This window comes from Prunus avium, chromosome 6, assembly GCF_965620075.1.
Source record: "Prunus avium chromosome 6, drPruAviu1.hap1.1, whole genome shotgun sequence".
Lineage (NCBI taxonomy): Eukaryota > Viridiplantae > Streptophyta > Magnoliopsida > Rosales > Rosaceae > Prunus > Prunus avium.
This window is the reverse complement of record NC_142289.1, coordinates 26,872,995-26,886,921: the sequence shown is the minus strand read 5'-3', so window position 1 is coordinate 26,886,921 and position 13,927 is coordinate 26,872,995. Positions and strand designations below refer to the sequence as shown.

Genomic DNA, 13,927 nt, shown 5'->3' with positions numbered 1-13,927 from the left:
GTTGGATCCAAAGTCAGTTGCAGCATGGGTGAGGCACATGGCTTAAAGGAGGAGACAAGGCTCAAAGCTGGCAGCTGCAAATCCTCCTGAGCATGGTTCAGTGTTGGACGGGCTAAGGACTCCACAAATGTCCAATTGGGCTGAATTTTGGATATGTTGTAGTAGACACCCATTGGAACAAGTTTCATGAAGATCTTCACCTCATCCAAGCCCCATAGCATGCTAATCCAAGGCCAAGAAGCTGACCTACGAAATTGGGCTGGAAAGGAGTTGTAGCCAAAATGTGTTTGTCTTTAAGCTCATATTCCTCATATGCCAATCAGCCCTTAACATGCATGGATTGCATCAAATGTTATCTCTTGCTATCTTAACCTACAAAACACACAAAGTGACTCAAAATAAAGAGAAACTAAGCAAAATCACTAAGTAAAGAAGGCAAGCAAGTGTATGAAATTATGGACTTATCAAAACAGAAAATGAATTAAAAGCACAAGTTTAACTCAATAACATAACCAAATCATAAGCTAGAAGGGTACAAAATGATATACAATTATGAACCGATCAAATATATAACAAAATTCAAGTATATATTTGACATTGTTAGGAAATAAGTTTTTATAATATCAATTGATATCAATACTGTTGTAATTAGGATTTACTTTCCTAGTAAGTTTCCTAGTTTAGAGGACTAGTTTCCTTGTACACTTAGAATACTCTTGTATAAAACCAATTGTACGTATCAATGAAAATCAATTCTCTTTGAATATCAAATTCACATGGTATAAGAGCAGGACATCAAACCCTAGCTCTTCATATTTCTTTTCCTGCCGCACCTTACCTTCTCGTGCCGCAGATCTTTCGCCGCTGGAAACCATGGGTGATTCCTCTGGCACATTCAAGGTTGAACCTTCAAGTCCTTACTACATCAATAATTCAGATCATCCAGGTTTGGTAATTGTACCAAAGCCTTTGAATGGAGATAATTATGCAACGTGGCGCAGATTCATGACTATTTCATTGAACGCAAAGAATAAATTGGGTTTCGTTGATGGAACTCTCAAAAAGCCATCATCGGAATCCAATCCTGATGAACACGCGGTATGGATGCGCTGCAACGACATGGTTTTCTCCTGGATTGTCAACACTCTTGATCCTGAAATCAGCGATAGTGTCATATATTGCACCATGCCCGCGAGATTTGGGAGGATCTCCGTGAACGATTCTCTTAAAGCAACGCTCCTCGTATCTTCCAACTTCAACGGGAGACTTCATATTTGACACAAGACCAATTGTCAGTTGCTGCCTATTACACCAAGTTGAAAGGTCTTTGGGATGAACTTGCTTCCTACACAGATTCTTCTACATGTACCTGTGCAACCCATGGTGATCGCAACAAACTCATGCAATTCCTTATGGGATTGAATGAGTCTTACAGTGCTGTTCGTGGTCAAATTCTCTTAATGAATCCCTTGCCGTCTGTTAGGCAAGCATATGCCTCCATCAGCCAAGAAGAAAAGCAACGCACGCTTGGAGCCTCACGAGCTGCTGCTGGAACTCCCGATACTGCTGCCATGGCTGTTAGAACTGGACGCCCTAATCAGAATCGATCCACCAATCGCGAGGATCGTCGCACTGACAGGACATACCAAAACCGTTCCCAGACCTTCAACCGTGATGACCGCCGCGCTGGATCTTCAAGAAACCGACCCCATTGCACCCATTGTGATGACAATGGCCATCAAATTGATACCTGTTGGAAGCTTCATGGGTATCCAGAAGGTCATCCACGCCACAAACCTAAGAAAAATCATGGTGGTCCATCTTCCAATCATGTTTCGGAAGGCCCAACCAAGGATGAGATGCAGTCCGTTATGTCCGGCCTTTCGGACCTTCAAATTCAGCAGATGTTGGCTATCATGCATGACAAATCAGTTCCTGACAAGAAATCCCAGGTCAATGCCGCTGCCACCAACAAAGGTTTGTCAAAATTAAAATTTCAGCGATGGATTATCGACAGTGGCGCGACTGACCACATTGTTTCTTCATCATAATATTGATCATTCTATGCAACCGGTTCGTATGCCTAGTGGGGAGAAGGCTTCAATTATTACAACAGGATCATTCCCTCTCAATTCTACTTATACTTTGCGTGATGTGCTATGTGTACCTACTTTCATAGTAGATTTGATGTCTGTGAGTAAGCTTACAAAAAATTTGAATTGTTCAGTGACCTTTTTCCCATATTGGTGCATTTTGCAGGACCTTGCTACGAGGAAGACGATTGGTTTGGGTAAGCAACATGGCGGGCTTTATTATTTGGCGGCACTATTGGCGGAGAAACCCCACAACACAACCCACCAATATCCCTCTCACCGTCCATCCTGCAATCACACTGTCACCACTACCGACCTTTGGCATCGTCGTCTTGGCCATATTTCTTCCTCCAGATTACATTTTATGTCTAAACATTTACTAGATTTCCCTTTTGTCTCTAATAATGCTTGTCATGTTTGTCCCTTGGCAAAGCAGAGTCGTCTCCCTTTTGGAACAAGTTCAATTTCATCTGTCAAACCATTCGATTTAATTTATTGTGATATTTGGGGCCCTTATAAGCATTCGTCAATTTCTGGTGCCCATTATTTTCTTACAATAGTTGATGATTTTTCTCGCTTTACTTGGGTATTTTTAATGCGCCATAAACATGAGACTCAACATCTTTTGAAAACTTTTTTTTCTTTTGTTAGCACTCAATTTGATTCCCGAATTAAACAACTTCGTGCCGACAATGGAGGGGAATTTCTTTCTCTTCAGACTTTCTTTCATGAACAGGGCATCATTTTTCAACACTCTTGCGTTTATACGCCTCAACAAAATGGGGTCGTAGAACGTAAGCCACTACAACACAAAAACCCTTCTATGACATCTGATTTGCGTCATAGAAGGCATTTAATGACGCAGATCAGGCGTCGTTACCCACGTCGTCTAAAGGGGGGGTCATGGAAACTTTTTTAAAACATGACGTCTGTTTCTACGTCATGGAATAGGGTTTCAATGACACGGATAGCACGTCATGGAAACTTTTTTAAAACACGACGTTTGTGCTGCGTCATGGAATGGGATTTCAATGACGCGAATGGCGTGTCGTGGAAACTTTTTCAAAACACGACGTCTTTTCCGCATCATGGAAGGGAGTTTCAATGACGCGGATATCGTGTAGTGGAAACGTTTCCAAAACACGACATCTATTCCGCGTCATGAAATGTGGTTTCAATGACACAGTTTAGACATCGTTGAAATTCTTTAAATTTTTTTAAAAAATAAAAATTCTTAATCTATATATATATTCCATCATTTTAATTATGCAAAAAGAAATTAATATATAAAAGAAAAAATAAAGACACAAAGGCAAAGTACTTTAAATTATATTTCTATTACTCAAAATGATTCTAGTACATCATGAGAAGTTTAATGAAAATAAATTGTCTTTTGTACATTTAAATTAACTAAGAAGTACATAACTTCATTCGTCTCTCTTCTCGTCAACGAGGACATGATTCAGACATTGAAGAATAAGAGGTACGGGGTGATAGTAGACTACCCTCCTTCAATCCTTCAATCTTTTACCATCTGCATTTGTTTGGGAGGCACGTTCACTTCCAGCAAGTTGGCTTCAAAAGACTTCAGACTCTGAATTCTCCAAGAGACTGCTTTCAATGGTCTAGAAAAAAAAAATCGATAAGTAGTTATAAGCCCTCTCAATCGCTTTCTCCTCAGTAGTATATATACTGTTTGAAAATGAAAATCACGGCTTGATAAAGAACTACATAATGCCATCAATGCATAGCTGGAAATGTATCATCTCAGTGCACGATTAATACCTATCACTATCATAAAGAATGACAATATCTGCAATAGCAAGATTAATACCAAGTTCGGCAGCTCTAATAGAAACAGTGGAAGCAATGGCTTAAGTGCTTCTGGTGAACAAAACATGAAATGCAATATTATACGCTTGAAGTCAATAACAGAACATGAAATACTTGACTACCATTGACAGCTATAACAACCTCAGATATAAGAGATTCGACATCTTCCTCATCTATGACTAAGATCACAATTTCAGCAGCCTCCCTTGCCAACTTTTGAACTTCCTAACATTTCAAAAGCAACAATATTTCAAATTCAGCCCATTCTTTGTCCATTGCTAAAGTGAACAACTTGTTAAGATAGAGTATATATCAAGCCAATATAAAATTATTAGATGGATAAAAGTAGCAATTGACTTAATCAAAAAGTTAGAGGTGCAAGTAAGCAGGGCATAAGAGTCAAGGGTTAAAGCATATAATGTGTCAGATAAAATGGAAACAATAAGAAATAGAAAGTAATTGTGAAAGTAAAATAAAGTAGATTATAACTCAATTGGAGATGTCTTCAAACCATAGCTGCATCAGTAATATTTATGTCAAATCCACAAAACATTCATAGGCATCTGACTATCCAAACAGAAAGATAACAAAAGCAATATGTCTGTGTTAGGAGAGATGCAGTTGAATGACTCGAGGCTAATTGAACAACAGGGATGATGATGAAGTGAAAACATAAACTGAAAAGGGATATTTGATACATTTCTGAAACGTAACTAAAGCTAATTTATATGGTGCAAAAAGAGATGTAATCAAAGCTACTAAAAGATATAATCAATCAAAAACACTCTCTTTGGTGCAAACATAGATATTAAGCCATAACATTTATCTCAAAGGCCTTAGACAATTGTGCAAGCATATGAGCAACAACATTTCAGCACCAAACCTCACCATTCGAAGTAACTCATCTTTATTAAGAGCTGCATCAAAGAATAAAATGACAGGGAATAAGATATCAAATTAAAATTTCAAGCAAGAACTAAAATTCCAGCACACATGCCCACCCAGTACAAAACGATGATTGAAGTGCCCACCAAAGAAAATTAAGTTTGAAGTGTTGTATTCTTAAGCTACTGATAATACCCAAATAATAACCAGGAGGAGAAATTTTCACAAAATCGTAATTACTCTCTGAAAATAAAACAAAAATAAAAATTCTAAATACCAACGCACAACTAGAACCCAAATTCAATCAAATAAAATCAGAAATGCAAGTAGGATCTTGGATTCAATCAAATAAAATCACATACATATAGAATCCAAATAAAAGCAAACATTCACATAGAATCCACAATTAAAGCAAGCTACAGACATCTAGAATTCAAATCAATCCTAAACTGATACCAAAACTTTGTATCAAGCATGGAGGTTAGAGCTTTACAAAATCGCACCTTGGGAACTGTCACGCAGCCTTCACCTTCGAAGCAATTGGCCTCGAGCAATTGTCTTCTAGCTGATGAGGAGTTGAAGCTCTTGAATGTTCCAGTGAGAGAGAAGCCATAGATTGTGAGAGGGAGACAGAGAAGAAGCCAGAGAAAGAGAGGGAGGGTTTCGATAGGATTTGATGAGAGAGAGAGAGAGAGAGAGAGAGAGAGAGAGAAATTTGCAAAGTCTGAGAAGGAAGAGATCTGAGAGAACATTTGGGATTAAAGAATGAGTTAGAGATTGGAAATAGAATATGAGGCTTCTGTAAGGGAGAGAGAATTTGACCCCAAAAAAAAGACGCACCAAACTTAAATTTTGGTGAAAAAAGGGCGGCACGCGAAAATTTTTGGGGGAAAAAATTATAAATCCATGACGCATATGCTACGTCGTCAAAGTGCTAAAGATTTTATGACGCAGAAGACGCGTCATGTTAAGGTTATTGAAAATATTTCTACTCGTGAAAAAATAGCAAACGTAATTAAAAGAGGTGAAAGAAGTGGCGCAAAGACAAAAAAAAAAGTGGTGAAATTTTGGTAGATCTATGACTTGTAGGAAACGCCGTTGAAAAATAATTCTATGACGCGTATAAGTATTTCATGACGTGTAGAGGACGTCGTTAAATTTCAAAAAAAAAAAAAAAGGTATATCTTGACGCAGCTCCTGCGTCGTCGTATAAGTGTTTCATGACGTGTAGATGATGTCGTTAAATTAAGAAAAAATTTGGGGTACATCTATGACGCAGATCCTGCGTCGTCGTATAACTGTTTTATGACGTGTCGAGGACGTCGTTAAATTAAGAAAAATTTTGGGGTACATCTATGACGCAGGTCATGCGTCATCGTATAAGTGTTTCATGATGTATAGACGACGTCGTTAAATTCACAACAAGCAGTAGATATAAAAAATCTTAACGACGTATGATAGGCGTCGTCTAAATGTACTAGAATCAATGACACACATCTCGCGTCATTGAAAACGATTTTAATGACGCGTCTAGCGAGTGTCGTGATAACGGTGTCATAAACTCACTTCGATGACGCATTTTAAAAACATGTCATAGATAATTGCATTTAATGACGTGTATTTTCGATGTGTCATTAAATCTGCGTCATAAAAAGACACTTTTGTTGTAGTGAGCATCGCCACATTCTTGAAACGGCTTGTGCTTTAAAACTTCAGGCCAATCTTCCTTCCAAATTTTGGGGGGAATGTGTTTTAACTGCAGTTCACCTCATCAACCGTTTTCCTACTCCTCTTCTTTCTTTTAACACTCCTTTTGAACGTCTTTATTCCCACAAACCGTCTTTCTCTCATCTCCGTGTTTTTGGTTGTCTTGCATATGCCACTAATGTTCATGTAACACATAAATTTGCTCCTCGTGCTATTCCATCTGTTTTCCTTGGTTATCCCCTTGGTCAAAAAGCCTTCAAACTTTATGATCTTGAGTCTCACAAAATTTTCACAAGTCGTGATGTTAAGTTCCATGAAAATATTTTTCCCTATCACACTTTTTCTTCCCCCTCTTCCCTTTCGGTTCCCTCTGCCTTTCCGGCACCTCCTTTCCCTTCTGACGAAGACCCCATTTTTTCTTCTCCTCCAGCCGCTCCTTTACCTGAGTCGACCCCTCCCAGTCCACATCCTCTGCCTTCGTCCCCACCTGGCACCGACACCGAGCTTGCTGAGCTTGGTCCGCCTTTGCTCTTATCCCCACCGGCTAAGCATGTCCCCAGTTCACCCGCCACCACTCCCCATGCACCCACACCTGACCCGCCACCTCTCCACCGTTATGACCGCCTCTCTGTGCCTTCCGTTCGCTTACGTGACTATGTCTGCAATCAGGTCATGTTGCCCATCCCTGATCACTCGTCTTCTTTACTGCCGGGTCCTACTAAAGGTACACGTTTTCCGCTTTGCAATTATCTCTCATATCATCGTTATTCCTCGGCTCACCTTGCTTTCATTGCAAAAGTCAGTACTATTGTTGAACCCAGTTCTTATGAGGAAGCTGCTCCCCACTCTCATTGGCAAGAGGCCATGCAGTCTGAATTACAGGCCTTGTCTGATAACCACACTTGGAGTTTTACTCCGTTACCTGCTGGAAAGAGGCCCATTGGTTGTCGGTGGGTGTATAAAATAAAGCTTAAATCTAATGGCTCTATTGAGCGGTATAAAGCCCGGTTGGTTGCTAAAGGTTTTACTCAGCTGGAAGGTGTTGATTATCATGATACTTTTTCTCCTACTGCTAAAATGCCCACTGTCCGCTGCCTTCTTGCTCTTGCTACCGCCCGTAATTGGCCACTTCATCAGCTTGATGTCAACAATGCTTTTCTTCATGGTGATCTCCATGAGGAAATCTACATGCTCCCTCCACCTGGTCTTCGGTGACAGGGGGAGAACTTGGTATGTCGCCTTCATAAATCTCTTTATGGTTTAAAGCAAGCTTCTCGTCAATGGTTTGCTAAGTTTTCTCAGGCCATTTGTTCTACTGGTTACATTCAGTCTAAAGCTGACTATTCTTTATTTACACGCCATAAGGGGCACTCTTTCACAGCCTTATTGATTTATGTTGATGACATTTTTATCACGGGCAATGACCCTATAGCTATCTCGGCACTCAAGGCCTTTTTGCACCGTCATTTTCATATTAAAGATCTTGGAGATTTGAAATACTTTTTGGGGATTGAGGTATCAAGATCAAAACAGGGCATTTTCTTATCTCAACGCAAGTATGCATTGGAAATTTTGAAGGATGCAAAACTCCTAGGTGCCGCACCTGTTGATTTTCCTATGGAAAAAGGTCTCAAGCTCTCGGATAAAGGTGAATTACTTAAAGATCCAGCTCATTATAGAAGACTCATTGGTCGCTTAATTTACTTGACCATCACAAGGCCAGATATTACTTACTCTGTTCATGTCTTAAGTAGGTTTATGCATGCCCCACGTAAACCTCACATGGAGGCCGCACTTCGCATTCTTCGTTATTTGAAAAAATCGCCAGGTCAAGGCATATTGTTGTCCTCTCAGAATGACTTGACTTTGCGTGCCTTCTGTGACTCTGATTGGGCAGGTTGTCCTAATACTAGAAGGTCTACTACAGGCTATTGTGTGTTTCTGGGATCTTCTTTAATTTCATGGAAATCGAAGCGACAAAGAACTGTATCTTTATCATCAGCAGAAGCTGAATATAGATCTATGGCGGCAGCATGTTGTGAGTTGTCTTGGCTTCGATCCCTCCTCAAAGATTTGCGCATCCTTCATCGCCAATCTGCTTTGTTGTATTGTGACAACAAGGTAGCTTTACATATTGCTGCTAATCCAGTATTTCATGAGAGAACAAGACATATTGAGATGGATTGTCATTTTATTCGAGATAAGATTTAGGAAGGTTTGATTGCTACACAAAATGTGAGTTCGTCCTCTCAGTTAGCCGACATTCTTACTAAGGCGTTGGGACGAGAAGAATTCAACAATCTTGTTCGCAAGTTGAGAGTTCTTGATATCCACTCTTCAACTTGAGGGGGAGTGTTAGGAAATAAGTTTGTATAATATCAATTGATATCAATACTGTTGTAATTAGGATTTACTTTCCTAGTAAGTTTCCTAGTTTAGAGGACTAGTTTCCTTGTACACTTAGAATACTCTTGTATAAAACCAATTGTACGTATCAATGAAAATCAATTCTCTTTGAATATCAAATTCACAGACATGTGTTTGGATCGTGTTTGATGAAAAGCGTACAACAGATATACATGGTTTGACGATGTTTGCTTTTTGGTCATCCAAGAAGTCAGAGAATGATGACTTCGTATCTTGAAGAATAAATTACATCAATCACTCCAATGACATATAAGAAATTGAATTCCTTTAAATCATATATATCCACATCGCAAAAAAAAAAAACAAGAACACAAAAAATGAAAAAGCAATGGGATTTAATTAAAAGAGAAATCAAATGAACTAAGAAGTAGTTGAACTCCCTTGATGAGGTGCTAGCCCTCCTCTTTACCAAAACAAAAAAATTAAGAAGCAATCTCCACATCGCAATGATCCACCGGCTGGCCCTTGATGAGGTTTGGACCACCGTTGTTCAAATCCCCAAACCTGATATTCGCCGGGCAATGCACGTACAAGTGATACTTGGGCGAAATCCAAGTCCCTACTTTCCACTTCACGTCCCCTTGAAGCTTGATATTCATCAGGACAACCCCAGCATGCCAATCTTGATCCAAAGACTGCTGCGAATATGGCGAAATCGGCATGTCGTAGCCAGTCAAAGGAGGTGACCACACCACAGGTTCCTTGTGCCCTTGGTACGTAGGAGGCAAGAGATAAGCCATTGTTATCTGCTGGTCTCGATATGTGGCGTAGACGTGGAGAGGCTGGTACTCTACGCCTATCCGAGAATTAGGGTTTCTAGAGGACAGTGTGACCTGCATGATGATGGTGACGGCGTAGGGCGTTACCTTGGAGACGTTGAACTGATAAACAGTGACGTCTTCGAGGTTGAAGCTTGGCTTGGAGGGGTGGAGAACGAGGAACACAACAAACACTAGGAGGCCGATAAAGACAATAAGGCCACCGGTGCCCCATGCGAACCACTTTAGTTTCTTGCTGTTGCTGCAGCCGACGTTGACGCTGGCTATCTTTTCACTCATGGTGGGGAGTGGATTGTGTGGCGGCGGAGGGATCCGGATTGAAGGCAGAGATATGATCTCTAGCTGAGGAAAGTTGTCGCGAACTAAACGTATGCGGACTAGTGTGAGATAACTTACCAACAGGGAGTTTGATAAAGGGTCTAGTGTGAAAACATATAGCGAAACAAAGTTAGAGTAAGCAAAAATAGAATTTGAGTAATACTGAAAGAATAAAAAATTTAATCACTTAAAAAAGGTTTGATAGAATCCGATGCATTCACATTCCCATGATTATATAATTCTGTGAAAAATTCATGAATTCCTACAATAAAAGTTATCCGTTTTCCTATGAAGAAAATAAATTTAGCTATCTTCTTTTCTTGAAAATAACAAAACAAGCTATTTTGTGTGACTATGGATGTCGATTCTTGTACTCAAAAAGATTGTCATGGAAAAATATGAAGTCAACCTAATATATCTAGTAATCAAACCATGAATCAACTATTTTATGATTGAAATAAATGAATAGAAGTTTGGCAAAACTACTAACCGGATGCATGATCATCTCCATGACTGAACAAAACGTTTGAATAGGAGAGCAGCCGTACACGAAAGCTCTGCAAACTATAAGATTTAACCCTAATTGTACACAGTATGTACAATGTATAGTTCTCTTGTATATATATAATATAGCGATTTTTATTGTTATTTTTTTAAATAACTTGACGCATTCTTCATGGAACAAATCAGGAATGATTATTTTTTCCAAGCAAGGATTGAAGAAGAAGCCATACCTTAATAAATGCGATTTTTTTCTGTCAAAATATATAAGATGATTTGCTTCCATTTTTGTTGCAAAAAAGTTGCAGGTCGGTTGTAATTTTCCTTGTTTTTTCAATTCAATGCGATTTTCTTTCAATAAAAAACTGTCTAGTGGATATATCTTCTTTTTTTTTTTTTTTTTTTTGGTGGGAAAGGAAACGATGAAGCTAGTGGATATATCTTTGGATGCCTGCCATCATTCATAATTGGGGGATCTTAAAAGATATTCCCTGTTTTTTTTTCTTGTTCTTTTGTTTCCTTTTTTTTTTTGTTCATAACCCCTCCCCTAGTTCGATATGGATGTTATCCGGCGTGTGTGATGAGAATTGGGCACCCTTAACAGGGTGTGCCGTAGGCCCTTAGCAGGGTACGTACGTGTTTACAAAACAAATATCATAATTAGTAGGAGACAGAAAACACATTTCTTAAATTCTCTAGCTAAGGATATCATAATTTGTGGCTCATGATCATCTCAAAGAACAAGGCTTTGTCATGGCACACAAGCTAAGGATATCCTAGAACAAGACTTGGTCTTGCCACACAAGCAAAGGATATCCCTTCAGACCAATTGGCTTGCTTATTACGTACCTGTTTGTAAATTTGTTAAAGCACATCACCTTAAAATCGTATTGCACGCATATAAAGACGCAGCAAGATCTTCTTCGATCCTTGATCGTCTTTTGTTTCTTTTATCTTTTTTATAATTTAATGCTTAAAACTAGATGATATCCTTTACAGGAAATATTTTAAATCAGAAAATAAAAGGACAAACTAATAAAGTAGGGGGTTCAATAAAGCAAAGTTAAAAGATGAAGACATCATTGATGGGAGATTTCAAGCATGGATTTTTCCAAACAGCTAAACTGTGGAAAATGGAATGACCAGAAAGAAAGCAAAGAATCTAACATGCATACTCAAGACGCCTATGTATGTATCGATGTGTTTTCTCTTTTCAACGCTATGAGATGAGAGTAGTTATGGAAGTCTGATTATTTTCTTCATCTATTGGACTATGCTTTAAATTTCTTTGTTGAATTAAAAAATCTTGAGAAGAAACATTTTATGCATATTCCTTTGACGAATATAGTGCGTTAGGCCCAATACCCACACCCAATTAGGCCTGAAAGTTCAAATCTAAATTCTAGTCCAATATTCGGCTTCAAACTCTCCTTTTTAGGCCTAACCCCAATTTTTGAAAATTACAAATGGGCTAAGCTCGAATGAAAATTTTTATTTTAAATTTTATTTTATTTATTTATTTCTATAAGTGACAGTGAGGAGGAGAGTTTTTTTCACACACGTTGTCAAGGTATTATTGGAATTCGAATGAAGCCTATCGAACGCCCTTCAATGAATAAAGTAGTCAAGACTCTCGAAGGAGAAATTGAGAACCTCCAAATGCCTCCAAGGCCTTTCTTATATCCACAACAAATTCTTGCAGATGAAGTTGGTGTGGACAATCCAAGTCCCTGTGCATCAGGTGCTTCAGAATCTGAAGAGATTACTTTTATTGCGAATGCAAATGAAGTGAATTAATATTAATCAAGATGTGGATCTATGTAAGGGAAAGTTAGCAGCTCTACTCTGTATTTGATCATAGCACAAATATGTTTACATGTTATAATAAATAAATAAATATATATATATATATATTATGTTGATTAATATTTTATAAATGTTTAGTTTGTTATGAAATTCTCAAAAATAAAAATTAAAAAAATTAGCCCAGTCCAACTTAAGTAACCCAATGTAGCCCAACCCAACCCAACCAAATTCCATACAACACGTTCAAGCCCTAATGGCCCAGCCCGTGTGGGTGGGCTTGGGTCGAGGTAGTAAAACCCAAACCCAGACCAAATTAGCCCGAACAAATGCCTAAGTCCTAAAAGCCCAACCTGGTCCCATGAAAGGCCATATAACCCACTTTCCATCAATACTTGTGTTGGAATTTCAAAACCTTTTTCCGAAGTTCATTTGAATATTAAACATGATTAATTAAATTAATCGCAGCGAAAGTATATGGTGGTTGTTTAAATCCAAAAATAAAACTTCTTCCAAGTATCTTATGCCATGAACATTGACATGATTTCATAAAATGAAAGCACAAGAGAAAAGGATAAGATCTAATTACCCTTGAAGCTATACTATGAACCAAGTTGTGTTTTGGTCTTCTCTTGATGATTTCCCTTTGTTGATCTCCTCTTTGATCTTTCTCCTCCTTGTGAGCCACAAAAGGATATGGCCTCTAAGTCTCCACACCAATTGAACCTTGAGATGAGAGGGAAGAATCTTGGGAATTCAAGGATGCTAGTGCAAGATCCCCAAGACTTGGTTTCAATCTAATCCCCTTGAAAGATGATAGTGTTTCACTCTTGAAAACTCACTTTTATCTCTCTTTGATCTCCCAAACCTATTTGGTTGATGTTGGATTGTGTTTGTTGTGTTAATTAGCTTATGGAAACAATTCCCATACACATTTACTTAAGCATTTTCGGCCAAACCCCATTGGGCTTCCAAAATTTGCCCTTATGACACTTAAACCATAATATTTAGGTGTCTTAAGCTCTTGGGCTTGATACCCAACCATTTGGGCTTCCCATTAACTATTACCGAGGCCCAAATACACTTTTACAGGTCATAAATCATCCGCATCAAATCGATCAAATTCATTTCCACAAATTCATTTGTATTTCCCAAAGTTAACCACTTAAGGTGTGCGATCCATTAGGTTCTAATTAGCAAGGCAGTGGGAAAAATATTAGAACTCTTTCTAATCAACTGGAATTAAAACCCCTTTTTAATTCTTCCTTTATATGGATTGATCACAATCAATCCTAAGACTTCCACGAGCCAAGAGTGACATCTAGCAATATATCAAGGCTACCCAAGCTAACTAGAATAGTCAAAGAACCTATTCAGTTGGAATTGCAATGCAATACGGTCTTTCTCTAATACAATGTTTCCAATCATATTATTAGGGTATGGATTGATTATGTCAAACCCCTAATATGATTAATCTCATGTGATTCAATAGAACATGATTAAAAACCACTTTCTAAATCATGTTCAAATACTTCGGCCGAAGATTCACTTAATCATATCTTGAAACATTCTCCTTTTCTT

General features: G+C 38.5%; 1 pseudogene; it reads right to left on the bottom strand.

Annotated features, from left to right (window-relative positions):
• Positions 1 to 9,367: 9,367 nt before the first annotated feature.
• On the bottom strand, positions 9,368 to 10,241 carry LOC110765235 (NDR1/HIN1-like protein 1 pseudogene; annotated as a pseudogene).
• Positions 10,242 to 13,927: the final 3,686 nt, after the last annotated feature.